This window comes from Macaca mulatta, chromosome 8 (assembly GCF_049350105.2).
Source record: "Macaca mulatta isolate MMU2019108-1 chromosome 8, T2T-MMU8v2.0, whole genome shotgun sequence".
NCBI lineage: Eukaryota > Metazoa > Chordata > Mammalia > Primates > Cercopithecidae > Macaca > Macaca mulatta.
In genome coordinates this window covers 131120708-131146924 of record NC_133413.1, presented here as the reverse complement: position 1 = coordinate 131146924, position 26217 = coordinate 131120708, and the positions used below count along the sequence as shown (strand labels likewise).

The window sequence follows — 26217 nt, the reverse complement described above, 5'->3', positions numbered from 1 at the left end:
GTTCTTTATAGTTTTAAGAAATTCGCCTCTTGTTAGTTGCAAATCTGTTTCCTATTTGTCTTTTGACTTTGTTTATGGTATTTTTTCATGCAGAAAAATTTTTTAATATTAATAAATTTTACTATATAAAATTCTTCACAAGGTCTTCAGGTTTTTTTTCCCCACCCCTTAATAAGTGAGATGGGAAGGCTAGATGGGGCTGGAGTTGGGTATTTCCCTTCTCCCAGGTCAACTGGGCTCTCTGTGATAAAATCTTACTAGGTTAGGCTCTGGTAAAATGGTTTCCCTCGAAGACAGGTTGTGTTAAGGAGAACAGAACAGTCTGGGTGTATTTAAAAATGGTTACTTTTCCCCTCCCCCTGCAGGAAGGATGAGGGGATTTTTCTTTGACCTTTACAGTGCAAACCTAGTTAAGCTTCAGCAGGTAAAACTCATACAGATGTGCCTCCCCCACCTCCCTCAGGTTGGGTCTCCAGGAGTTTTTAATCTCTGAAGCTAGGCCAGTCTCAGTCTCCAGTAATTAGTAAATTATCCTTTAAATGTGTCTACCCAATGTTGGCTCCAGTATTTCTGCCCCAACTAAGATACAATTCTTTGTATCTACGCCTCTTTTCGGTTTTAGCAGTGGTGATTTGATCTGTGACCTCACTTCTCTGATAGAACTAAGAAGAATTGTTGATTTTCAGGGTGTTTTTTGGCTTGTTTCTTATTGTGAGGACAGGAGTGACAAATACCATGATTATTTACAGAGCCAGAAACCAAAGTCTACCACCTGTGTTTGTATAGCTTGTGAGCTAAGCATGTTTTTTGGCATTACCAAATGGTTGAAAAAAATTTAAATAATTTTTTGTGACATGTAAAAATTATATCAAATTCAAACTTTAATACTGTGTTCGTAAATAAAATTCTGTTGAAACATGGCCATTCTCATTCATTTATGTAGTCTATGGCAGATTGAGTATTTGTGACAGAGACTGTATGGCCAGCAAAACTTAAGTTATTTATCATCTGGCCCTTTACAGAAATGGCTGCTTTTTAGTACACTCTAGACATAGGTCCTGGTTAAGTTTGAATCCCTTGACACTGTGCTTGAGTTGAAAATCAAATGATTGGGCACATATCAAGGGCTGGAGAGGATCTTCACATTTAGAGATGAGCGAAGACATAGGCCTCCTCTCAAGAAGACTCTAGGCTTGCGGGGAACACTAGAGGGCCAACCAAATAAGAATTTAACTGGAGCAGTTCAGAATGAAAGGCTATGAAGTTCGTCTTGGGCCGTAGGGAGTCATTGGAGTCCATCCTATTTGGTAGAACAGGAACTTCTTGATGATGGGCCAAGGGCTGGATCTTTTCAGGAGTGCCAAGCTCAAGTGGACATTGATGTATTGCGCTTTCTGAGAACTGAGAAGTTTCAGCCCCAATCTTTCCAACAGTAATGGCTACTGTGGCCACTTCCGTACTATAATGCCGCTTTCAAACGCATGTTTGATTTTTTTATTTTTAATTTTACCATTGTGATTTTTTTATTCTTCAGTTACCAAGAATTATGCTAATTTGAGGAAAGAATGGACTTATGTATCAGAAAAGTATTCAAAGCAAACCATCAACCTAATTTCAGAAAGTAGAGACCAGTGAAAGTCCTAAACATTTATAAAGGGTAGAATGCTTGGACATTTCTGGGTTGATTGTGAACTCTGCCAGTAGTGTTTATCCATTTGCTCTGCCCTCTGAAGCCTGCTTAGATTTCGAGTAACGAAACCACTAAACGGTTTTTGATAAACCACAAACCGTTTAGTTCATGTATATCCTATAATACATGTATGTTATTATCTCTGTAGATAATAGGAGAACTTCAGAACTTTGTCTATGGCCTGGATGGAAATTCTTTCAGTCCCTGTTGTATATTTACAACAGCTATAAGATGTCAGAAATGCCTCCTTAGCTGAAGTGGGTTGGGGCCGGGCAAGGTGGTTTATGCCTGTAATCCTTGTGCTTTGGGAGGCTGAGGCAGGAGGATTGCTTGAGCCCAGGAGTTCAAGACCAGCCTAGGCAACATGGCAAGAAACTGTCTCTGTAAAATAACAATAATAAATAAATAAATAAGTTGGTTGATGCTGAGGAGGGTCCATGCTGGACTTATATGATAGGACGGATGCAGAAAACGAGGAGATACACAATATGGAGTTCCTTATTAATCACACCTTCCCTGAGGTCCAGATTCCTCAGAAAAGTTAGGTGACCACTCTTGGGCCACCTGTGTTGGCCACAGTGTATTAAGATGCGCCTAGTCTGCAAATTGAGTAGTGTCCTTGAGTCTTTCTGGCTACGTCCCCAAACTGCAATTCTGACTGTACACTATGTTGTGGTTTGGCCCGGAAACAGGTATATTCCCTTGCTGCCTTATACTTTTTATCAGAGTGATTGTGAAATCCACCCAGCAGCTCTTGTCCGTGGGGCATCAGCATATTACATTGCATGTTAATGGAGCTGGAGAAATAGTGAAGCAAATAACCCATGCAAAAGTAACTAAAGCACAAATAAGGAACATGATATTGACTCTCTTGAATCTCTCACAGAGTGTAGATTTGATGAGGACCTCTAACTCAATGTAAAGTTTGCCTTAATGAAATCTGTCTCTTACTATCGTCATCCAGGCCCTTACTGAATATGTCCGGAGGTGAGGAACTCATATCCTCCCCTCAACCCATGTATGTCAGTGTTAGACACTGCATTAGTCAGGGATCTGGGGGTTGCAAGTGACACATCAATTTGTTTAAGCAAAAAACAAGATTTATTAGGTCTCTTGACAAAATTTGAAAAGGGCACATTTCAAAAGTGAATATAAATAAGGTTTAAATATTGGAAATCAATAATGAATTTTTCATCTCTTTCCCTCCTTCCTTTTCTCTTTCATATACATATATGTAAAGCTATTACAACATCACCTGGAACACAGTAAGTGCCCAATATGTATTACTTGTTGTTACCTTTATTACTTCATAGGGTTAGCAGAAGCAATAAATGAGATAATGCGTTTAGCATGGTTCCTGGTATCACCACCACCACCACCGCTGTTACTACTTCTCTTTCCAATTTTCTCTGTTCTTCTCCTTTAATCTTTCAGAGTCTTTCCCACTTAGAGGAAAACATGGCCATCAGTAACTTTCAAACTCACATGTCCCTGCTTCACAATTAGAAAGCATTTGGGATTTCTTCTTTCTGTTTCTTACGTTCCCCATGTTAGGGAGAAATCTGATTAGCTTAACTTTAATCCAGTGTGCATACCTCTGTGGTCACAGTGGCCAGGAAGGAAGGATGCCCTCACTAGAACAGTACAGTTGGACTAGAGGGAAGTTTTTCACAGAAGAAGGGAAGACTTGTTAAGCTGACACAACTAGAAAGCTGTTAGAGACATCTGGGGTGATTAGGAGGGCTTTCATAAATTTAAACGGAATACTTGTACTTCCGTTTAAGAGTAGTTTGCTCTTCTCCTGAAACACGAAATGAATCAGTTCTTTCTCCTTTGTGACCTTTCAGATATTTAAACGCAGCTGCCATGTCTGACTACTTGGCACATTACAACATTCTACTGACCCAGGTCTCCTGCCTCTGAGTTACTTTTACTCCAATTTTCAACTCTGACAGGACCCTTGTAGACTTCTTGTTTCCTCCTTTTCTTTAACCTCTGTAATCGCCTTGCCATCTCTCACCCTGCTCTAGTCCCCATAGTTCCCCTTAATCGTTGCTCAGCTAGCCTGGCCTTTGCAGACCAATCACCCAGTATCATGTAGGAATGCAGTCCTTTCAGCAGCAAACAGGTGGGGAACCCGATAGATCTGTTTTGATGCCTGTGTCTCTCCTACTGAGTGAAAGTATGACCTTGAGAAATTGACTCAGCCTCTTGCAGTGTTGTTGTAAGGATTAGGGACTAGTTATACACAGTCCTTAGCCCAAGGCCTGGCATATAGCAGATATACAATAAACAGTAGCTGTGGTTACCGTCATCATTATTCTTATATCAATTGCTGGCATCCCATAGTAAAGGAACATGTGGTTAGAGAATTTATACTCCATGCCCATGAAGCAAAAGGCCAGGTTCTTCCTATCCTGGCAAAGCCAGCATGAAGAGGTGACTGGACCACATAGGCAAAAATTGGACCTTGGGACTTCAATTTCTTTTTCTTGCAGGCCTTAGGTGTCAGTCCCAGCACTTAGGCCACTGGGAATGTAGCAATGGCTTTTCTCTTGTTTTCTACCTCAAGTTTTAAGCCAATTGTCTTGGGGGATATAAAAGCCCCGTTATCCCAAGCTAGGGAATTAGAATGTTGATTCTGTCCAGGTCAGCTCTTAGAGGCTACATAGGTAGAGATGACTCCTGTCTGGGGGCTTTACCAAAAGTGCTAGCTCAACTCATTCAACTCCATCGAAGAAACATAGTTTTCATATTCTTACTCTGGCTAAATGTCTTGGCATTTGAGGTTCCCTACATTTTGACTGTAGTCTACTTTTCCAGCTTTAACTCCCCTTACTCTGTTGTACTCACCTTCTACCCATCCAGAACAGGTTAATTCCCCCTCCCAAAGCCCACTCTGTGAATAAGCACATCTGAATATTTTATCACATTGTTACCCCAGTGAGTGACCTGCACCAAACTAAATAAATCCTACCCATCTTTACCACCTTAGCTGTCCATTCATTGCTTTACATCTATCCATCCATCCATTGAAGAAAATTGCTATTTTAGGCATCAAGGATACAGATGTAAACAAGACCAAGTCCCTGGCCTCATGGAATTTACATTCCAGTGTAAGAAACAGACAACAAAGTTATAAATAGATGCTCTAATGCCAGGTGTATTAAGTGTTGTACTAAAAATTAAAAACAAATAAGGAAAGAGAAAATGATGTTAGAGTTAGGAAGGGTAGAGATTGACTATGTTGGATATGCTCATTATGGTTCATAGAAGGGAAAGTCATCTTGTCCAAAATGCTCCAATACCTCTGAAAGACAGCAATCCACGGAGACAATGCACTGTTGATCTTAAGAGCACAGGCCCTGGAGCTGGATTGACCTTGGTTTGAATTCCAGCTCAACCACTTGCTGGAATTCAGCTCAATGATGTGACCTTGGCTGACTGACTTACCATCTTAGAGGCTTCTTATTCCTTATCTGGCAAATGGGGATTAGAATAGCACTATTTGTTCCAGCTGTTGGTTGCTGGGAGGATTAAATGAAGTTATGTCTGTAAAGCTATTACAACATAACTTGGAACATAGTGCTTAATATGTGTTACCTGTTGTTACCTTTATTACTTCATATAGTTAGCATAAGCAACAAGTGAGATAATGTATTTGGCATGGTTCCTGGTATCACCACCATCACTACTACTACTACTATTGTGATTGTTATTTTTATTATTGTTTTCTAGTGACAGAAGACTTTTAAGATGGGAAGTTCCTTGTCTTATGAGTTTCCTTTTTTGACAGTCTGTTCACCAAATTGCCCCTTTTCATGTTGAACCCGAACGTACTTCACATAAATATTTAGTTTGTGGTCCCAGATGGACCTGTCAATCATAACCTCCAGAGCTAAGCATCCAGACCAACATAGTTTGGCTCTCCCTGATCATGACAGCCCATGGCATGCTCTCCTCCTCTGAAATCCCCAAGCCACTTTTGTTAATACCACTCACTTGACCTTACCCTTTATTGTTCTGATAGCTATTGCCTTATTATGTTAGTATTTAGTTCAATCTATACCCAGAACAAAAGTGCTCTAGGGCAGGATATTGTCCTACCTTTTCTTCTTATAATCCCCTTGGATGGAACCCCCTCTCTCTTTCTTCTCTCTCTCTCTCTCTCTCACACACACACACACATAACACACCACAGCGTAGCATAGACTCAACATTTACACGGCGTCAAGGCCACTGTGTCACTACTGTGTGAAGAACACTGCAACCACACTGGGTGACATGAGAACCAACACCATTGCCTCGGATACAAAGGTTGCTTGTGTTTCGCTGGAGCATCTATTATTATGCCAGTTTCTTCCATGTGCAAGTCAAAATTGAGTCTTTTTAAAATGTTCCTGCTGACTCATAATCTTGCTTGTCGTCTTTTCCTCCTCATTTACTGGACTCTACAATCCATAATGTATTAAATGATGCAAGATCGCGGCCTAATATTAGGGAAGAAAAGTAGTAATTGAATTCTTAAACTCATGCACCTTTCTGTAGCCTTTGCTTATGATGTTGTTTTTGCCCTGGGCACAGACAGTACATTGAAGGACTGGCCTTCAAACCAGCTTCTCCCATTGCTTTTCTAATGATAAGAGTGAGTAACATTTATTAAACATTCACTTTGCCTTCGTATATTCTCTGCATCTACACTTCACATGCATGATGTCATTTAATCTTCAGAATCACCCTCTGAATTTGGAACAATTCTTATCCCCACTTTAGGGATAAGAAAATTGAGACTTAGACAAGGAATCTCAATCCCAGAACTAGATTTCTTTTTCTTCTTCTTTCTTTTTTGAGACAGGGTCTCACTCTGTTGCCCAGGTTGGAGTACAGTGGCACAATCATAGCTCACTATATAGCTCAAGCGATCCTCCTACCTCAACTTCCCCAGTAACTGGTACTACAGGCATATGCCACCACACCCAGCTAATATTTTTCTTGACTTTTTTTTTTTTTTTTTTTGTAGAGACCTTTTTTCACCATGTTGCCCAGGCTGGTCTCAAACTCCTGGACTCAAGCAATCCAGCAATCCACCCGCCTTGGCCTCCCAAAGTGTTGGGATTACAGGTGTGAGCCACAGTGCCAGGCCCAAGAACTATATTTCTTAACTACTCCCCCGTATGATTCCATCAGGACCTGTGTGACAGTGAGATAATTTTTCAGGTTCTTTTCTCTGTGATGCAGCCTCTGGCCATGTGTTCATTTATAGTTTCAAGTAGAAAGTGAGTTACTGTCAGCAGGCCAGAAATAGAAGACTTTGGGAAATTTCTTTTATCTATGATATTAGTTTACAAAGTTTAGACCCTGATTTGAGTAGGCATCATACTCCCAAATTAAGATTGATGAGACAAATTAGAACAAATATATCTATGATTGCAGGATCAGTCATAGGGTTTCCTTGATACAAAAATTCTCTCCTATCTTTTGACAGTTCAGTTTGATTAGGAAAAATTCATTGCATACAAAAATTTTTAGGCACATATCTAAGGCATAAGATAAGATATATATGTGGATCCACTGGTTAAAACATTAAATGTGTGGCTTGTTTCATCATTAAAGTCCCTCTAATACGCATTTTTTTGCTTCCCAGAAGAATTTGATCTGATCGTTGTTCTGCCAACCGCACACACCTGATGCTTCTCTGATCTTATCTGCTGCTACTCGCTGCCTTGCTTATTCTCCCCTTACTGTTCACAGGGAAAATGTACCAAGCACTGTGGGACTGAAGTTCTGTTCCTGCCCTCAGGGAACTTCCCATTTTGTTGAGGTGACAAGATTATACATACGGGATTGTTTGACAATTTGGAGCTACACAGTAGTGCTATTGAGAAATAGGGCAGGTCTTAAGAGGAGGATTTAGAGTAGACTTTTCAGAGGAGATGAAGGACTTGAACTGGAGATTGGATTTGGTTGGTGGAGTAAATGAATGGGTTTACAAGTCTGGGAGGTGGAGTAGGCATTGGAAGACCAAAGACAGCATAAAGGAAGAACTTTTTAAAGTTATCCAATTATATCCTACTATGTTTCAAACCATCTTGAAGGCATGATGCTGGGAGGAACCTAGCATGTGGGTGGACTGGTCTGATACACTTACCATTTTTCCTTGGTGTATATTATATGAGTTTCAAACAGTAGTTTAATGTGGCGCCTCAGGATTGACACACGTGATTTCTATTCCCACACTGCCAGTGATGGCCCAACTGTGATGTTCCTCCAGGGCCTCTGAAACACCCTGTGCCATCAGGCTTAGCAACCCCAAGGAAAACCTTGGAAGGGAGCACATATTGCTGCTTTTCCAGTAAAAACAAGTCTGGTTTTTTTTTTTTCCTTCCAACTTTTATTTTAGGCTCAGGGAGTGCATATCCAGGTTTGTTACAGGGGGAAATTGCATATTGCTGCGGTTTTGTGTACAAATTATTTCATTACCCAGGTAGCGAGTATAGTACCCAATAGGTAGTTTACCAATCCTCACCCTCCTCCCATCCTCCATCCTCAAGTAGGCCCCTGTGTCTATTGTTCCTTTATTTATGTCCACGTGTACTCAGTGTTTGGCTCTCAATTATAAGTGAGAACATGTGGTATTTGGTTTTCTGTTCCTGCATTAATTAGCTTAGGGTAATAGCCTCCAGCTGCATCCATGTTGCTACAAAGAACATGATTTCCTTCTTATTATGGCTGTGTAGTATTCCATGGTGTGTATGGAATAACATTGTATCACAGTTTCTTTATCCAGTTCTCCATTGATGAGTTTCTAGGTTGATTTCATTTATTTGCTACTGTGAATGGTGCTACAATGAACATAGCTGTGTGTGTGTCTTTTTCCTAGAACGATTGATATTCCTTTAGGTATATACTCAGTAATGAAACTGATGGATCAAATTCTTATGAGGATGGTCAGGGAAGTTATTCTCACTTTACTGAAGAGGAAATTGATGTTCATGTGCTAAGACACAAAGATGTGATTTTTAAAATATTACATATATAATAGGTATGAAACAATATATATTATATATGCATATATACACACACAGAGATATATTATAATGTGCTAACTTCAGCATTTCTGCAAGCTTTAACCTAGCCAAGGTGCCTGATCTGAGATCAAATTGGATTTTCATTACCTTTTGGCCTAATGAACCACATACACCTGCCCTTCTCTTAGACTTGGCTCTTGCTAATTATCTCTCTCAATTTGATGTTCTTCTCTTCTCACTGTGTATGTCATTTTTAATGAGACAAACCAGTGTTTGGGAGAGGTTTATGGGCAAGAAGAAAAATAAGACGATCACTAACAACTGGCAGCAGGTTATAATGCCAAGATCGTCTACAACATTTTAAATGACATGCTGAACTGTGTGCTGAATTGCACCATTTTCCATTAATTGCTTTCAGCCAGAACAAGATGAACAAGTAAGAATGGGTTGAGAAAGCGACCTGATCATAATGTCTGCTATTTATTGGGCACCCATTGTGTGCAGACACTGTACTCAATCCTTACATATTTTTTTTTTCATTTAAACCTCATACTATTATTATCACCATTTTACAGAAAAATAAATGGAAGCCTGTAGAGGTTAAGTAGGTGGCTCAAGAAGATATAACTAGTAAGTGATGGAGCTGGTGGTCAGGAATTTATATATATAAATGTATATATAAGAGTTCACTGGAAGAAAGCTTTCATCACGAGTCAAATGCTTATGGGTAAAGAAAAATTGGAGACCAGCTGTAAGACCAGACATTTACTTCCAGTGCCAATCAATATTGTCACCATAGCAGGTATAGAAATGATTGTGGGGACAGATTTCTTGCACCAAAAAAAAGTATCTTTTAAGATTTAATTTGTATGGCTATTTGAATGTGCAGTAATAAAAAGAAGTAGAAATACACACATAGAAGAAGTAACTTCAGAGCCTTCACAAAACCCTCCTGTCTGAAAGGATATCCTCTACCCAGTTGTCATGTCAGAAATTCTTTCCTTAGTAATTAATATCCTTGCATAGTTTTTTTTAGGTGTCATCTTAATGTGGACAACATTCATCACATATCAGATTTTGTCACATATCAGATTTCATCAAAATTGAGTTTGTCTTTTCACATTTACTCCCCCTTCTTCCCTCTCCTGAGATAACTCCACTCTTAAGCACTGAATCTCACTTCATTATCTCTCTTTCATCAGCACTTCTCCATTCTGTGACTCTCTGTTCCTTGATACCTTGTTCTCTAAAGCTGACAGTGGGTGATCACAGGTCAGTTATCAGAAGGAATCCTTTAGCCGTAGATGATATGATTTTTCTGCTTCTTAGAAGACAGTGTCATGATAGTTAAGCAGCAGGCTGATTGCATGTGTTTTCATCACCTGAATTGTAGTATATCCAGATGGAGGGTAGTTTGGGGGAGGGGGATTCTTTTAGATTCTGCAGGAGCTTTTCCCCATACTTAAATCACGGTTTCCCTTCCTAATGCATAAAGCTGATTCTGTTTGGAAGAGGGAAGCCGGCCTTTTATTTTCCACCTGACACCTCATGATAGATGGAAATGTCCCTTCCTCTTCTCTTTCTTATCTCTCAGCATCCTTCTTCTCTGAACAAATGAGCATTCGTGACCCTTGGTGAGTCAATTTCATTTAAACAGAAGGCCAGATACACCCCAGTGTATTCAATTATTTTATCATCAATTCCCTTTTCGGCAGCATCTTTCTCCCAAGAGTCAGAGATCACTTTACAAACTGTATTGGCAACATTATTGCAAGTCAGAGCACAGTGACCTGCATCTGAGGACAGTGATTTAAGAGACAGTGAATATGAAAAGACAAATTTGATTTTGATGAATGAATGATAAGAATTTTGTGTGTTATCAACATACGGTGACACCTAGAGAAACCAGTTCAACAAGTACATCACCAGTGAAGGAATTTCAGGCAAGTCAGTTGGTGTTGGGGCAGTTAGGAGCTCAGCAATTCATTTCACACTCTCCATCAAATGATTAATTATATAAATGCACTAATTCAAGATACTTGTTGAGCTTTGGCTATCGCCAGAACCCTGGGCACAGGGTGCTGGAGATACAAAGGTTTAAGTGAATAAATGAAGGAAGCTGGCAATGGTGAAAAGGAAGGAATGAAGGAAGGGAGGGAGGGAAGCAAGGAGGGAGGGAAGGAGGGACGGAAGGAGGGAGGGAGGGATTGTTAGCTTTAGTAATTGAATAATTTGTCTCTGACAGGAAGGGTTGGCCTTGCAAGCTGAACCAAGCTTTCTTAGTACTTCTCAATAATTAAAATAATTGAGCTGTATGACTAAAAATTTGCAAGTGGAAATTTCTGTTCATGTTCTGTGATTGCTATAGGTTTATAAAGCAAAAATTTTAAAACTTAGAAAGAACCATGTTATGGCTTTGAGTCAAAGACTTGGACAGTTTTTCACCTGAAAAAACAGAATCTAGACTCATGAGGAGTTAGGTAAGTTCACAGGAATTAGCAGACAGGAATTCCAAGAGCAGCACAGACCTTTCTGTACTAATGTTTCAAGCCAACCCACATATTGCAGTTGCTGAGCCGCCTAGACTTTCAGCGGAAATGTAAAGACGAGAAAGATATTTGGCTTCTAACTTCCCCTGAGTCTGTTTCAGTTTCCTTTTTTGCAAACGTTTATCAACAGTTGTTCATAAGACTTTCTCAATAACCAAAAAACGCAACAGGCAGCCAGAAGAGATGGCCTCTTCACAGCATACAGACACAAGATACCACCAGAAAAAAATACAATAAGATACATCAGGTAGATGCATAGAGGGGCTGTAGTGGTTTATGCAGAGTACATTGATCCAACTCCTAGACATGCAAAAATCCACATATTTAAGTAGCCTCCGTAAAATAAGCTGACTTTTCAGTAAGCAGTTTGGCCAACTGCTAGCATACAGTGAAAGGAATAATTTAAGATTTAACCTTGGCCACAACTTGATTCTGCAAACATGTACAGAAGAAACAGAATGCTTTCCCTTTCCTTTTTACTGCCTCCTGCAATCAGTGGTTTGCCCAAGCAAATTTTAAAAATTGGAAAAAACGGGTCTTTGGAAGAACTAGCTAGAAATAGGCTACAGCCAGACCTCCTAACTAATCCGTTGAAGGATGTCTTCTCATTCTTTTCCAGGCTTTCCTTTGATTCAGTGTTTGAAAAATCAGGCAAACTAGAAGATTATTATTATAACCACTGTTATAAGTCATTATAATTGTTTATAATTTAGATTTACATGATTACTGATTCACTTGTATTATGTTCTTATTGGGTGCCAGGTGTCGTACTGCCTGTTGCCTGTATAATTACTAACAATAACAAAAATCACTGCAAGGTTGGTAGTATTCTTCCTATAATTTGTAGAAGAGAAACATTTAGACTCAGACAAGTGCAAATGACTTACTCGAAGTCCCACAGCTGTGAAGTTGCATGGCCAGGGACTTAAATGCGTGAGTCTGTCTGGCTGCAATGCCTGGGCTATTTCTTACCACACCATGTTTAATGAAACTAGAACACTGCCCTACACAATAAAACAAGGATATATCTTTAGTGCCATTCTAGTCTTTTGCTGGGTAATGAAGCATTAACAGCATAACCCCTGGAAGAAATTTCCATTTTTTATTTTCCTTTGGAATTATCTGCCTTGAAGGTCCATAGTTAAATTGAAGGGCTTACACGTTTCTTCTTCTATGGGCAGATTTATAACATACATATTTTGCATGTTATATATATTATATACGGTATTCTGGGTCCTGTGAAGTCAAAGGCCCCCTGATCCATGAATCTGGCTTTTCCAGACAGCAAATAACTTCACCATCCCTTTCCCTCTAGTCTTTACAATTCCTGCATGAGCCAGATGCTCTAGAAAACAGATCCTTTGTATTGAATTTCCACACTGCAGTTCCCAGACCACGGAAGGATGAAGACCAAATTTTTTGTATTTTGTCATCTCTATTTATGTGGATAGATATATATTTAGAACACGTTAAAAAGGAGGGAGGAAAAAAAAAAAAAAGCCCACTCCAAAACAAACGACTTCCTGATCTAATACAGAGGATGCAGGAGACTTTGCCGTCAGTGGAATGGACAGGATGTCCACTGTTGCCACAACAGAGCTTATTTGAGTAGAGTCAAACTAATTTATCTGAGAGGATGCCTGGTTGCACAAGAGAAAGGGGAGTGAAAGGTTTGAGTTATTTAGAAAAGCAAACAGTTATTCTTTAGCAGGCATCAAACACTTTAACTCTGGCAAACAAGTCCATTCAAGAGCTCATCACATAGAAAATAACTAGCAATGCATAATGTATCTTTTCTATGAGGAAACAGTAGAGGAAGAAAGAAGAAAAAAATAATTTTTATATCTACCCAGAGACAACCATGTTTAAAAATTAGTACATTGTTCTAGATTATTTTGTGTGTATGCACATATGTGTGTATGGGTATGCCTTTTTTTATATTTTAATTTTGAATTTATGTTAAGTTCATGCGTGCATAGGCAGGTTTGTTTTATAGGTAAACTTGTGTCATGGGGTTTGTTGTATAGATTATTTCTTCACCCAGGTGAAGCCTAGTAACCTAGTAACCATTAGTTACCTAGTAACCTAGTAAGCCTAGTAACCATTAGTTACTTTTTCTGACCCTCTCCTTCCTCCCACTCTCCATCCTCCCAAAGGCCCCAGTATGTGCTGTTCTCCTCTGTGTGTCCATGTGTTCTCATTTAGTTCCCATTTACAAGTGAGAACATGGGCTGGGTGTGATGGCTCATGCCTGTAATCCCCGCACTTTCGGAGGCTGAGGTGGGTGGATCAATTGAGGTCAGCAGTTTGAGACCGGCTTGGCCAACATGGCAAAACTCCATCTCTCCTAAAAATACAAGAATGAGCCAGGCATGGTGGTGCACACCTGTAGTCCTAGCTACTCAGGAGGCTGAGGTATGAGAGTCGCTTGAACCCAGGAGACGGAGGTTGCAGTGAGCCAAGATTGTGCCACTGCACTCCAGCCTGTGTGACAGAGCAAGACCCTGTCTCGAAAATAAATCAATAAATAAGTGAGAACATGCAGTATTTGGTTTTCTGTTCCTGCATTAGTTTGCTAAGGATAATGGCCTTCAACTCCATCCATGTCCCTGCAAGGGACATGATCTCATTCTTTTTTATGGCTGCATAGTATTCCATGGTATATATGGGGTATGCCTATTTTAAAAATAGTAATAAATAAGACCATATGATATATTCTGTATTTTAACCTGCCTTTTTTTTCTTTTTACTTAAAAATACACCATGGACATTTTTCTCTGAAAAAACAATTCATTGCTTCTGAGTATTCTGTGCCTAGATCTACAACAATTGTTGCTATGCATGTTGCTTCCTATTACAAACCATTCATAATGGCATCCGTGTGACTGACTGAACCCTTGTTCACTGCACTCCAGCCTGAGTCCACTGACTTCCTTAGGATAAATTAATTAAAGCTGCAAGAATGGACTAAACACCATGCACATTTTCAAGATGATTAAACTGTCGCTGGAAACAAGGTTTCAGTCTATAGCCTGAATATAGGAAATGCCATTTCTCCCATCTCCAGTAATACTGAATGTTTATGATACTGAATAACAGAAAGAAATCATTATTTTGAAAGCTGCCTGTCTATTCATCTTGATATCATAGTAAATGGCACAATTAATCTTAAGGAAAGACTGTAAGTTTTATTTAGAAAAATGCCCACTTGGCTTATTTAGATGTGAAAAGCTAAAGCTGGGGTAGGTAAATTTTTTCCGTAAAGAGCCAAAGAGTAAATATTTTAGGCTTTGTGGGTTATAAGATCTCTGTTGCAGCCACAGTTGATCCTTGAACAACATGGGGCTTGGGGCAGTGATCTCTGCACTATTGAAAATTCACATGTAACTTTTGACTTCCCACTCACTTAACCACTAATAGCCTACTGTTGACCAAAGCCTTACCAATAGCATAATCAATTAACATTTATTTTGTATGTTATATATATTATATAATGTATTTTTACAATGAAGTAAGCTAGAGAAAAAAATGTTATTAAGAAAATCATATGGAAGAGAAAATATATTTACTATCATTAAATGAAAGTAGATCATCATGCAGGTCTTCATCCTCGTCATCTTCATGTTGAGTAGGCTGACGAGAAGGAGGAAGAAGAGGGGTTGGTGTTGCTGTATTGGGGTGGCAGAGATGAAAGAAAGTCCAAGTATAAGTGAACTTATGCATTTCAAACCTATGTCAAGGCTCAACTCTGCTCAACTCTGCAGTGGCACCAAGCCTTCGTGAATAATGAGTGTGCCTGTGTTCCAATAAAACTTTATTTACAAACACAGGTGGATTGAACCCACAGAGCTGGGGTGCACCAACCCCTGGGATAGACCACTGGGCATGGTCTGTAAGGATTAGATTCAGACCAAAACAGAGCAATATTAGGATACATGATGGAGTAACTCTTGGGAGGAGAGGCAGCAGTTAGAGGTAGTAAAGATACGGGGGCAGTGGGACAGGACTTTGGGGTGAGAGAGAGAGTGTCCAGCGTCATGGCAGCTGGTAAGGATTACAGAAAAAACCTTCCAGAGAGAAATTCCCTATGGTGTGGGTGGGTGGCTGAAGAAATTCAGCTGAGGAATTGCATCATGTCTAAAATTAATTTCAAGATATTTCCTGTTTTGCTCCAAATAGGAGTTCTCTTCCACGTTTCTAAAGCCTTCAGTAAAATGTTACTGACGAATGAGGGAGCTAGGAAGGGCTCCTCCCATGGAGTAGGTGGAAAGAGAAACATCCCCAGGAGGCGTCATGGTGAATGGAGTGTCTGAGAATTAATCTAGGTGAGGGAATCCAGACAAACTGTGACAGGAGAATGTAATTCTGCTTCTCTTCTGGAATTTTCGGAAGTCCCCCGGGGAATGCTGGCTTCTCTTCATCTGTAGGATGGGGCTATAGCGGGCAAGGTTCTGGCAGGAAATGGATGGAGTGCTGGAGTAGAGGTGTGACCCAGGTTAGGTAACCAACCACGATGGGGATGATGTCAGGGACTAGTGGCAGTGGGGAGCCATCAGCACCCCAAGCATGGGAGGCCAGAGAGGGAGATGCATCACCAGGGGCTGATGAAAGCTGCAGGCAGCAAAGGCTCTCCACTCTGCCCCACTGCTAACACGTGTAGCTCTGTGCAGCCAAGACCAGAGAGGACACGTAGCTGGGAAGGACAGTTAAAATAACCACTGAGACCTCTTTTTATTCCACGTTAGTTCTTCTGCCTATGGTCCTAATGTCTGGACCAAACAGAAGTCAGAGGACAAGTGAGACTGGTTAATGGAGCCCACAGAGGTCAGTCTCTTAGGACATCAAGAAAGACGATGGATTTTGGGGCAAGAAGTTGTCATGGAGAGCAACCAGCCATTTTATTTGGATAATAAAAGAAAGCTGTGGAACTTGGGATATCTATATTATTAAAATCTACCAAATTATGGTATTATATTATTTCATGTAATATATGATTGCATTATTATTTTTAATGTGGCAACAATATTAGGTGCTTTGGACATAGAGGAAGAGACAGCGATACAAATACAAATCATACAAATGTGATTTGCAGTTGCCGCTTGTTTTGGTTTTAGGAGTCTGAAATATTCTCCAGTTTAATCCATGTGTAGTATCTATTCAAAGTTTCTTTTGTCCAGAAAAACCCTACCAACACTTAAAAATAATAAAATATTTAAATAGAAGGAAAAATGATTCCCACTGAGTTCCTCTGCAATTATAGCAATGCGTCATATTCACTGGTAAAAATGAAGTTGAATTTATGCCACGTCAAACATACTAAGAGTAACTGAAAGGTTTGCATTTGTATTCTGAGGGGGTGAGAATGATCCATCTTCTGCAGATGAATCAGCTTCCAGGGTTGGTAGAGGGGCCAAGACAAATGACAGCTCGTGATTGTTTTCTTGTGGAGCTCAAGGAATCTTTGTACATTTTTCTGTTGCAGCAAATTGCATTGCTAACATTGACCTTCATTTGCTTAAATGGATGCATTAGTTTTTAGAAGGAAATGAGAGGTGCTGGTTAATTTTTAGTGTAAGAGATGTAGATGCACTCTTCCAAGGATTGATTTAATCAGCTTCTCTTCCCAGTGGAACTGGAAATAAATCGAAGTGAAGACCTGATTTCCCCATCCCATTACCTTCTTGTATGAGAGATTCCCTTGCAAAAAAGGGTCACCCAGGCTGGAGTGCAGTGGCACAATCATAGCTCACTGCAGCCTCAAACTGCTGGGCTAGAGCGATCCTCCTGCCTCAGCCTCCCAAGTAACTGGGACCACAAGCATATGTCACCATGGCCGGCTAACTAATTTTTATTTTGTGTAGAGACAAAGTATCCTATGTTGCCCAGGCTGGTCTTGAACTCCTGGCTTCAAGCGATCCTCCTGCCTCATCTTCCCAACCTGTTAGGATTACAGGCATGGGCCACTGCACCCAGCCCCAAATTAAATTTGTATTTAAAAAAATGACGTTTTCTTGTATTGGGCCCTGTGATATAATGGTAGTGGGCTCTGTACTTTAGTGTGAGACACACAAGTTTAGGAAAAGATTTAGGCTATTTCATTGCCACCTGCCAACATTGTAATGATGACACCCAAAAAAACCCCACACCTCTAAAAGTGCCTCTGTCATTAGACCACCTGCTTTTTATTGAATGTTTTATTCATAGCTTGAAAGGGGGTTTTACTTTATCAGGAAACAGGGAATTACTACTTCTACCTTTGCTGCAAACCAAACTCCATTAGATTTTCATCTTCCTTCACTGATGCACAACCCTTTAAACACAGGTCTTTGCATGACCCTTTACTCAGCTTTCCATTAATATAGTCCAATCACACCCACCTGCATTGCAGATATCAGTTAACACGAGTAATGCTGGCCAGGTATCAAGAATGTCAATCAAGAAACCAAGGAAAGGGTGTTTGGTAATTACGAAACCGTGTTTTATAATTACCTCTGTGCTATGTGCAATTTCCTGACCCCAAATGATAATAAAACACAGTCATCCAATTACACAGTCAGCCAGTCTACGAGATCTGTGTCCTTTGAAGATGTAACTTCACTAGGATTGTCCTCACATATTTGGGCCCTACCAATCAGAAGTTTCCTTGTGGAACAACTGAGCAGAAAAACCCATAAAGAAGAATTTCTGTTCTATAGTAGTCACTGACTTGCTTTCAGAGAAATGGTAGTCCCTGTGGTGGCCTCTAAAGGTCTTCCAGAGAGCGCCCTGTAGTAGACTCCTACCTCACTTCACTTTTTTCTAAAAATCTTACTTTTGCACACTTGAAAGTCTCTGTACCTCTTCTCTTCTCATTTTCAAAAATATGAATTTTTGAAATTCATATCTGGCTTTTTGCTGGTCCCCAGGAATCACTACTGGTTTCACTTGTCCCTCCCCAACACTCCCAAGGTGTGAGTTGATCTGTCCTCCCCACTGAGACCCAGAAGAGAGCCCTGGTTTAGTGTTTAGAGATGCATGCAGTGTTTAGCACCTTCTTTGTGTAAACTTCCGTATCTAAAAAATAACCTATCAGTCTGTTAATTTCTGGAAAGAGGAAGGAAATGTCTTACTATAAAGAGGCATATTCATGATTCCAATCTGTAAAGGGACCATTTAAATAAAGCTCCTGAGAGGAACAGCTGAATGAAACACTGCGCATACATCTTAGAAGAGTTCACCAACGTGAAAGGTGGAGAACTTATGCTGTACCCTCAACTGTAGGAGGAAGCTCAGCAAGCAGTCCTGAGCTGAGACAGGGATGCTCAGGTGCCATCCTGTGACTCGATCTTTTTGCTTCCCGTAAGAAATAAATCATAAATAAATCGCCTCAGACAAATCTGATGCTTTCAGTTGCTTACATCCTCCAGAACAGGCGAGCCAGTCTCCTGCCTCAGTAACTTATCCCTGAGTCATTCTGGGTTGGTACACTTTTACTGATATTTCATGAAAATCCTTTTTATTGCTTTTTGAATCAATGGAACACAACATCCAAGATAATCAAGAAAGTCTTTTTGAAAGGCACAACTTTCCACCTCAAATTTTTTTTTTTTTTTTTTTTTTTTTGAGACGGAGTCTCGCTCTGTCACCCAGTCTGGAGCGTAGTGGCGGGATTTCAGCTCACTGCAAGCTCCGCCTCCCGGGTTCACGCCATTCTCCTGCCTCAGCCTCCCGAGTAGCTGGGACTACAGGCGCCCGCCACCTCGCCCGGCTAGTTTTTTGTATTTTTTAGTAGAGACGGGGTTTCATCATGTTAGCCAGGATGGTCTCGATCTCCTGACCTCGTGATCCGCCCGTCTCGGCCTCCCAAAGTGCTGGGATTACAGGCTTGAGCCACCGCGCCCGGCCTCTCAAAATGGTTTTACTTAAGCCAGGGGCCATAAGGTGGCAGGCAGTGCTTTGCTGTCAGAGGAATTGACTTTTCTTTTTAAGTTGAACGTCTTTGCTTCTGTTCTCCTGTTTTCATGGGCCCTATTATTTCCTACAGTTGTTCATCCAGACCATTCACATGTGTATTCTACCTGCCCATCCCCTATGGATTAAACTTTTACTCTCTCAACTTTGTTTATAAAACACAATATTTACATGGCTATTTCTGTATGCCTTACACATACCCTACCTCAATACTGACCCTGGAATACTTTGGAGAATAGAGTTGAAGGCTTTGCGTATCACATACCGTCTTTGCGGCATACTCCACCTCCTTCTCCCCACTTTCTCCTCTTCCTTCTCTATTTCTCCTTCTTCTCCTTATTTTTCTTTTTTACAACCTTTAAAAATGTAAAAACTATTCTTAGCATGTAGGTCCTACAAAACTAGGCCAAGAGCTGAATTGGCTATAGTTTGCTGACCACTGATACAGAGAAATGAAAGTTGAGAAGACACTTAGATTCATGTTTTAAAAAATTAGGAGGAGGTAAAATACCATACTTCTTGGGTGTTTGTGTGTGTGTGTGTGTGTGTTTGTTTTGAGAGGGAGTCTGGCTCTGTCACCCAGGCGGGAGTGCAGTGGCATGATCTCAGCTCACTGCAACCTCTGCCTCCCAAGTTCAAGCAATTCTCCCACCTCAACCCCCCCGAGTAGCTGGGACTACAGGGGCTCGCCACTGGACCCAGCTAATTTTGTATTTTTAGTAGAGACAGGGTTTCGCCATGTTGGCCGGTCTGGTCTTGAACTCCCAACCCCAGGTGATTTGCCCACCTCGGCCTCCCACAGTGCTGGGATTACAGGTGTGAGCCACCACAACTGGCCACAAAACACTATACTTCTAACCACATATATCTGAGTCTGAATTCACAGAACATGAATCAAAGTTGCCTAGAAATGCTTAAAACAAAGAAAGAAAATCAATGACTAGTTGCCATGAAGACTTAGTAAACCTGGACATGAATCTCTGATATGATCATGTGAGGTTAATGTTTCATCCAAAAGGAAGAGAGCTGTATAAAGTAGAAGTGGATACATCGGACACCAAGAAGACGCATCCTTCTGTGCAAACTCACTGCCTGACATTAGGGTGTGGACAGGACTGATGTGATGTTATCGTGCTAGTGATTAAAATCGCGGGCTGTGGGATCAAATCCTTGCTCAACCACTGGCTAGCTGGGATGTAACCAGTCTTAAGCTCTCTGGGCTTCAGTTTCCACATCTGTGAAATGACTGTCATCATTGTAACCACTTCCTAGTGGTTGTGTGCTGTTGAGAAGATTAAAAATGCTTGATACGTTTGGGTAATAGAATGTGTTAAAGTTTTTTCTTTTTCTTTTTCAATTTTATGTGCTGTAAAAAAAAATAATAAAAAGTGATTTAAAAAAAAAAGAAGAAAAGAACTGTGTTTGGATGTGCCTACAGGCCGCCCATCATTCTCCCTTCCGGACAAAGTCTAAATCAGTTTTTCCATTTGGGCCCGAGCTTCCTATTTGCTGCTATGGAGACTGTTGTGGAATGCCTGGAGCTGCTTAACATAAGGCTTAATTACCTATGGCCTGTGAGCCAGTTCCAGTTCCCCACCTCTTTTTTCTTTATTTGCCTGGGAGTTAGGCTGTGTTGATTGTTTGCTGTAACTGTAGATGTCAGAAGCTAAAATTTCTTCTGGCGCCCTCTTTTCTTCTACCTCAAGTGCTTAAAATATGCCTGACAGATGGAAATGCTCCGTAAATATTAGTTATTATTATTGTGATTACTCTTTTTGTTTTACTGCAAAATCAATGAAAGGAAATTGATAATTTTCTTCTGAGAGATCATATTCTAGAAGAAAGATGCCATGGTGATGGAGGATCTGAACCTGGATGCTTCATTCTATATAAAATATAACATGTACCAAGTTCTTGACTGTGTCAGCTTCATGGCTCAGAAGGTGGAGGAAGTGATGAGGGCAGCAGCTGCTATGGACCATCTTGTCTTCAGCCGAATACATAAGAGGTGCATTACTTTTCTTCCAGCTGTCCTCCTGTCACTAAAATTAAAGAATCTAAGTATCCACCCTCTGGCAAAAACAGATCGTGGAAAAGAAGCACGTAACTGCTTTCCTACTCAATTTCTCTTAGGGCCATTGACTGATTTCCCCTGGGTATAGATGGGTTACTCCAAGAACATGGGGTCATGTATGGCTGTGTCATTTTTAATCATGCCAGCTCTGACTCTTCCATTAAGTTTGTAATTTGAATATGCCACATGGTATTTATGATCCTCCTCTTCCTCACCAATAAAATGGGAGTAATAGCGACACTTCCCCACCTGGGCAGAAGGCAAAAATGTAAAGAAGAGTTAAAAAGCACTCCCCAAGCCCAAGTGCTTTGTAAATATTTAATACTTACTGAGTAGTTAAGGTAAATGTCAGGAGAGTGTGGAGCCCACCATGAATCTTTTTGTTATGACAGCTCTTTAGATGTGTTTAATTCCCCAGTCCAAACACAGGGAACCCTGAACTTTTCTGACCACTTCCTCTTGTCTTATTTTCCTGCTTCTACTATGCCCAAATATTTCCCATCTACCATTAAATGACAGTTCATTCGAATTCCTCTACAAAAGATACTTTTAGTTTATTAGGATCCTTGATGGGCTGCTCTCCACTTTGAGTTCCTAAATGCTTGTAGAGAAAAACTTAGGTTTCTTGGGAAATTCCCTTTCTGGACAAAAACACCTCTTTGTATTTGAAGAGGACTGAATGCCATTGTCTGAGAACAACCCCCATTGTTGGAAGTCCTTGCTTCTCATTAGCTAGCTCATTTCCACAGAAAGGCTCAAATAATTTTCTTTCAACTTCACAACCCTACTGGGCCCTTGAAACTAAGCAGATTTTATACTGTTCCCCTGATGAAGGTTTGCTGGTTGATAGGAGGGGTCTAGGTAAATTGAGTATAAATAAATGGGTGAAAAAAAAAAGCCTTTTAAATAATGCATTGGGGTTTTTCCAGAGTAACTCTGTTTTCTCTTGAAATTACTAGAGTTTTTCAGTAAACATTTGCCTGGATACATTTTCACAGAGGAGTTTGCCACATTCTGAGGACCTCATTGGCTCCCACTGTTCATTGCTATGCCCATCTCACACCCACTTCAGCTGTCAAACAGAAGAACAATTCTTATTAATAGTGATTTGCTTTGCAGTTTTAGTTTATTTCTAAATTGCAGACATGGTTAATGACTGAAGTTGTTTTAGTGACTGTTTATTGGAACAGAGCAGAGAATAGATTCAGGAATTCTTGAGGCTGCCATGTGTATGGTGAAAAATAGAAATAAAAACCATGCCATTTCGCTTAAAAAGAAAAATCCCCAGAAACCTTAATGGTGATACATGCAATCTGAGGTTAGATAGCTTATATTTGTATTGTGCTTTGCAATTTTCTTAGGACTTTTTTGTACATTATCTTCTCAGCTTTAAAGTACTGGTTTTGAGGTTTTTGGTTGATGACCTCCAGTAATAGCTGTAGAAGATAGAGCTAGGATGGATGATTGTGAGTTATAGGGAGGAACATTGTTACATTAGGAAGGAAGGAAGGAAGGAAGGAAGGAAGGAAGGAAGGAAGGAAGGGAGGGAGGGAGGGAGGGAGGGAGGGAGGATGGGAGGGAGGGAAAAGTTCAATCACTCAGCCTCTCTAAGACTTGCTTTCCTTTTATAAAACATGAAGATAATAATAATTCTTATCCTATCTGTCCCATAAGGTCTTGGATTACCTGCAGTGGACTCCACATTAAAGTATTGCTTCATCCAAAGAATACTTTAGAAGTTTTAGTGGGTGTTATTGCTTACATTATTATGACTCAGGAAAAGTTTATGTCTTCATCTGTTCAAGATGTCCTAACAAAATATCATAAACTGTGTAGCTTATGTACAACAGAAATTTGTTTCTCATGATTCTGGAGGCCGCGAAGTCCAAGGCAGATTTGGTGTCTGGTGAGGGCCCACTTACAGTTTATAGAAGGTGTCTTCTTGCTGTGTCCTCATAGAAGGGGGAAGCACTCTCTCTCAGGCCTCTTTTATAACAGTACTAATCTCATTCATGAGGGTTCTGTCCCTATGACCTAGTCAACTCTCAAAGGCCTCCTTTTCTACTACTATCACCCTGGGAGTTAGGATTTCAATATATGAATTTGGGGAGGACACAAACATTCGGACCATAGCAGTTGGTCCACTCAAGATTGTTTCATTCACTGGTCTACTGTGCTATAAAGTTCCCACTTTGGGAAGATAACACACGAACTCTATAGCATTTATGGACATATCAACTGGATTGGCTCAGCCACTTATGTATTGCCTTCTTAGGAGACCTAATAAAAGTGAAAAACAGGATTATATATTATGACAATTGAAAGGGGTGGATAAAAGCTCTGAATTGGAGGATAACAGAAAAGAAATGAGGATTGCATTGCAAGGTAGGTGGAGAGTATGCTGAAGCCAGACTTGACCAAGACATACCTTGACATAGCTGGCCCCAGGTTTGCCCTCGGCCATACAAATCAATAGCTGCTGTGTTCTCCTAAGTGACTTCTGAACTCTAATCTCTGCATATTGCTTGTGATTAGATCTTTCTGAGCTTGTTTTGGTTTTCATTTTCTTCTGTCAAAAATTGCTAGTTCATAAGATATGTCAGAGTTTTACACAGATTGCTTTTCTTTCCTCTCTTAGAAAATGCCAATAGAAGGAACATACGCTACGCAGTCATGAGATTTCTTTGAACTGAGAAGAACAAATATCTAGCTGTCTATCACTTCTTTGGTGCTTCATAGTTGACAAAGTTATTTTTCATGGTGTATATAATTTATTTAGTGCATTAACTCTGAAGTAGGTAACCCCAGTATTTTTAGGAAAATGAAGGTAATACATACCTACCTTGCAAGGTTGAGAGGATTAAATGAGACATTTGTAAGCAACTTTTCACAGCCCCCTGGCATAGAGAAAAGTCTTATTTTTAATACCCATATTTTATGGATGAAGAAACAAATTCAAAGGATGTGTGATATGTTCAAGGTCACAGAACAAGTTGAAGATGGATCTATCACTTGGACTGCCGCTCCACCGTGCTAACATCATGTTGATGAACAGTCAAACAATTTGATATTTAAGTTTAAATTCCATGTTTCAAATTGTTGAGAAAGAAAGTGAGAGAAAGAAGGAAAGAGAGAGAGAGAGATGGAGAGAGAGGAGTTTAAGAACATTGATGGGCTAAGACACAGGTAAGACATGTTGAATACCTCACCCGGGGTGATTAGGATATCACGTAAAAATGATGTGTGCCCGTGGCTCAGGTGTGGTTATGTAATCGAAAGGGCTGTGGGAATGAAATGCATTTAATTTTCCTCCAGCTCCCTGCTTCTAAGGCTTCAGTGTTTGAGTTCTGCCACACCAGCCTTTGCATATTAATAGATGCTTGGCTATCCCTGGGGAGCTCAGGGTGAGGGAGAGGTCCTCTGCAATAAAATCCAAGCTGATTCAGTTGAAGGTATTTGTGAAGCCTTTTTTATATCTACTTTGCTTCTAGACCTCCCAGCATACATCACGGAAATGTTATTTCCAGCAACTGAAGCTTTGATCTCCAGCAATACCAGCTCTTGATAGAATTCGGCAGTAAGAAGGTTTATGGTCATTGGCTCCTTGTTATTCTTTTTGGCCTCCTTGCCATACTTTTAGTTCTCTTCACTGATATCTGCCAGTTGCAGAGACTTATCTAAGGTCTCTTCAGAGTATCAACTTTTGTCCTGGGCCTTAGCTATTGTATCTCCAATTTTCCATGATTCACCAGTTGAGGGGTAAATGGTTAGGCTTTGTGTCCCCACCCAAATCTCATCTTGAATGGTAATCCCCATAATCCCCACATGTCAAAGGAGAGGCCAGGTAGAGGTAATTGAATCATGGGGACAGTTTCCCCCATGCTGTTTTCATGATAGTGAGTGAGTTCTCACCAGATCTGATGATTTTTATGAGAGGCTCTTCCCATTGTCACTCAGCACTTCTCCTTCCTGCCGCCTTGTGAAGAAGGTGCCTTGCTTCCCCTTTGCCTTCCACCATGATTGAAAATTTCCTGAAGCCTCTCCAACCATGCTGAACTGTGAGTCAATTAAACCTCTTTCTTTTATAAATGACCCAGTCTTGGGGAGTTCTTTATAGCAGTATGAAAACAGACTAATAGAAGGGGATACTTTCAAAAGAACATAGTTTACAGTAAAAATACTTGGCGAACTATTGTGAGTCACCCATGGAGCTGCTTGAACCAACCTCTCTTCCTGCCTCCTGCCTGTTCTTCCTCCTTCTTCGGAGAATCCAAAGATGGCTCATTCGTTCCCTGGTGTGTTAGTTTGCCAAGGCTACCAAAAAAAAAAAATGCCACAGTCTGTGTGACTTGACCAGCAGACATTTATTTTCTCATGGTTCTGGAGGCTAGAAGTCTAAGGTCAAGATCTGGTTTCTTCTGTGGTCTCTCTCCTTGGCTATAGATGGCTGCCTTCTTCCTGTGTCTTCACATGGCCTTTCTCTGTGCACATATAACCTTGGTGTTTCTTTTATGTGTGTCCTAATAACCTCTTATAATAAGGAAACCAACCACTCAGATTAGGGACCACCCTAATGACCTCGTTTTAACTTAATCACCTCTTTAAAGAGGCTGTCTATCTCCAAATACAGTTCAGTTCCATGGTCCTCGGGGTTAGGGCTTCAACATATAAATTTTGTAAGAGGTAGCAGAGTTCAGCCCATAACATCTCATCACCTTGCTCCCTTCATGTCTTGCTGCCTCCCTTTTCGGTTTCTTTGGTGTCTTGTTTTCCATTCTTCTGGTCTTATAAGGCTCCAGGGTCCCCTTATGGAAGTCCCTTGTGTCATCCTCCAAGCCACTCTCCTATTCTCCTGCAAAAATTTGCTGACATTCAAGCTGTCTTTGGGGTTTGTGTAAACTTTGTGGCATTGACCTTGGGTTGTCA

General features: G+C 40.4%; 1 protein-coding gene and 1 long non-coding RNA gene across 2 annotated transcripts in view; both read left to right on the top strand.

Moving 5' to 3' along the window:
* SNTB1 (syntrophin beta 1) overlaps nt 1-26217 on the top strand; it is a 276011-nt gene that overhangs the window by 49313 nt on the left and 200481 nt on the right. The window lies entirely within an intron of this gene.
* LOC144330848 (uncharacterized) overlaps nt 2305-26217 on the top strand; it is a 31096-nt gene continuing 7183 nt past the window's right edge. Inside the window, exon 1 of the long non-coding RNA XR_013397414.1 lies at nt 2305-25349. This is a non-coding gene — a long non-coding RNA (uncharacterized LOC144330848). The remainder of the gene's footprint in view (nt 25350-26217) is intronic.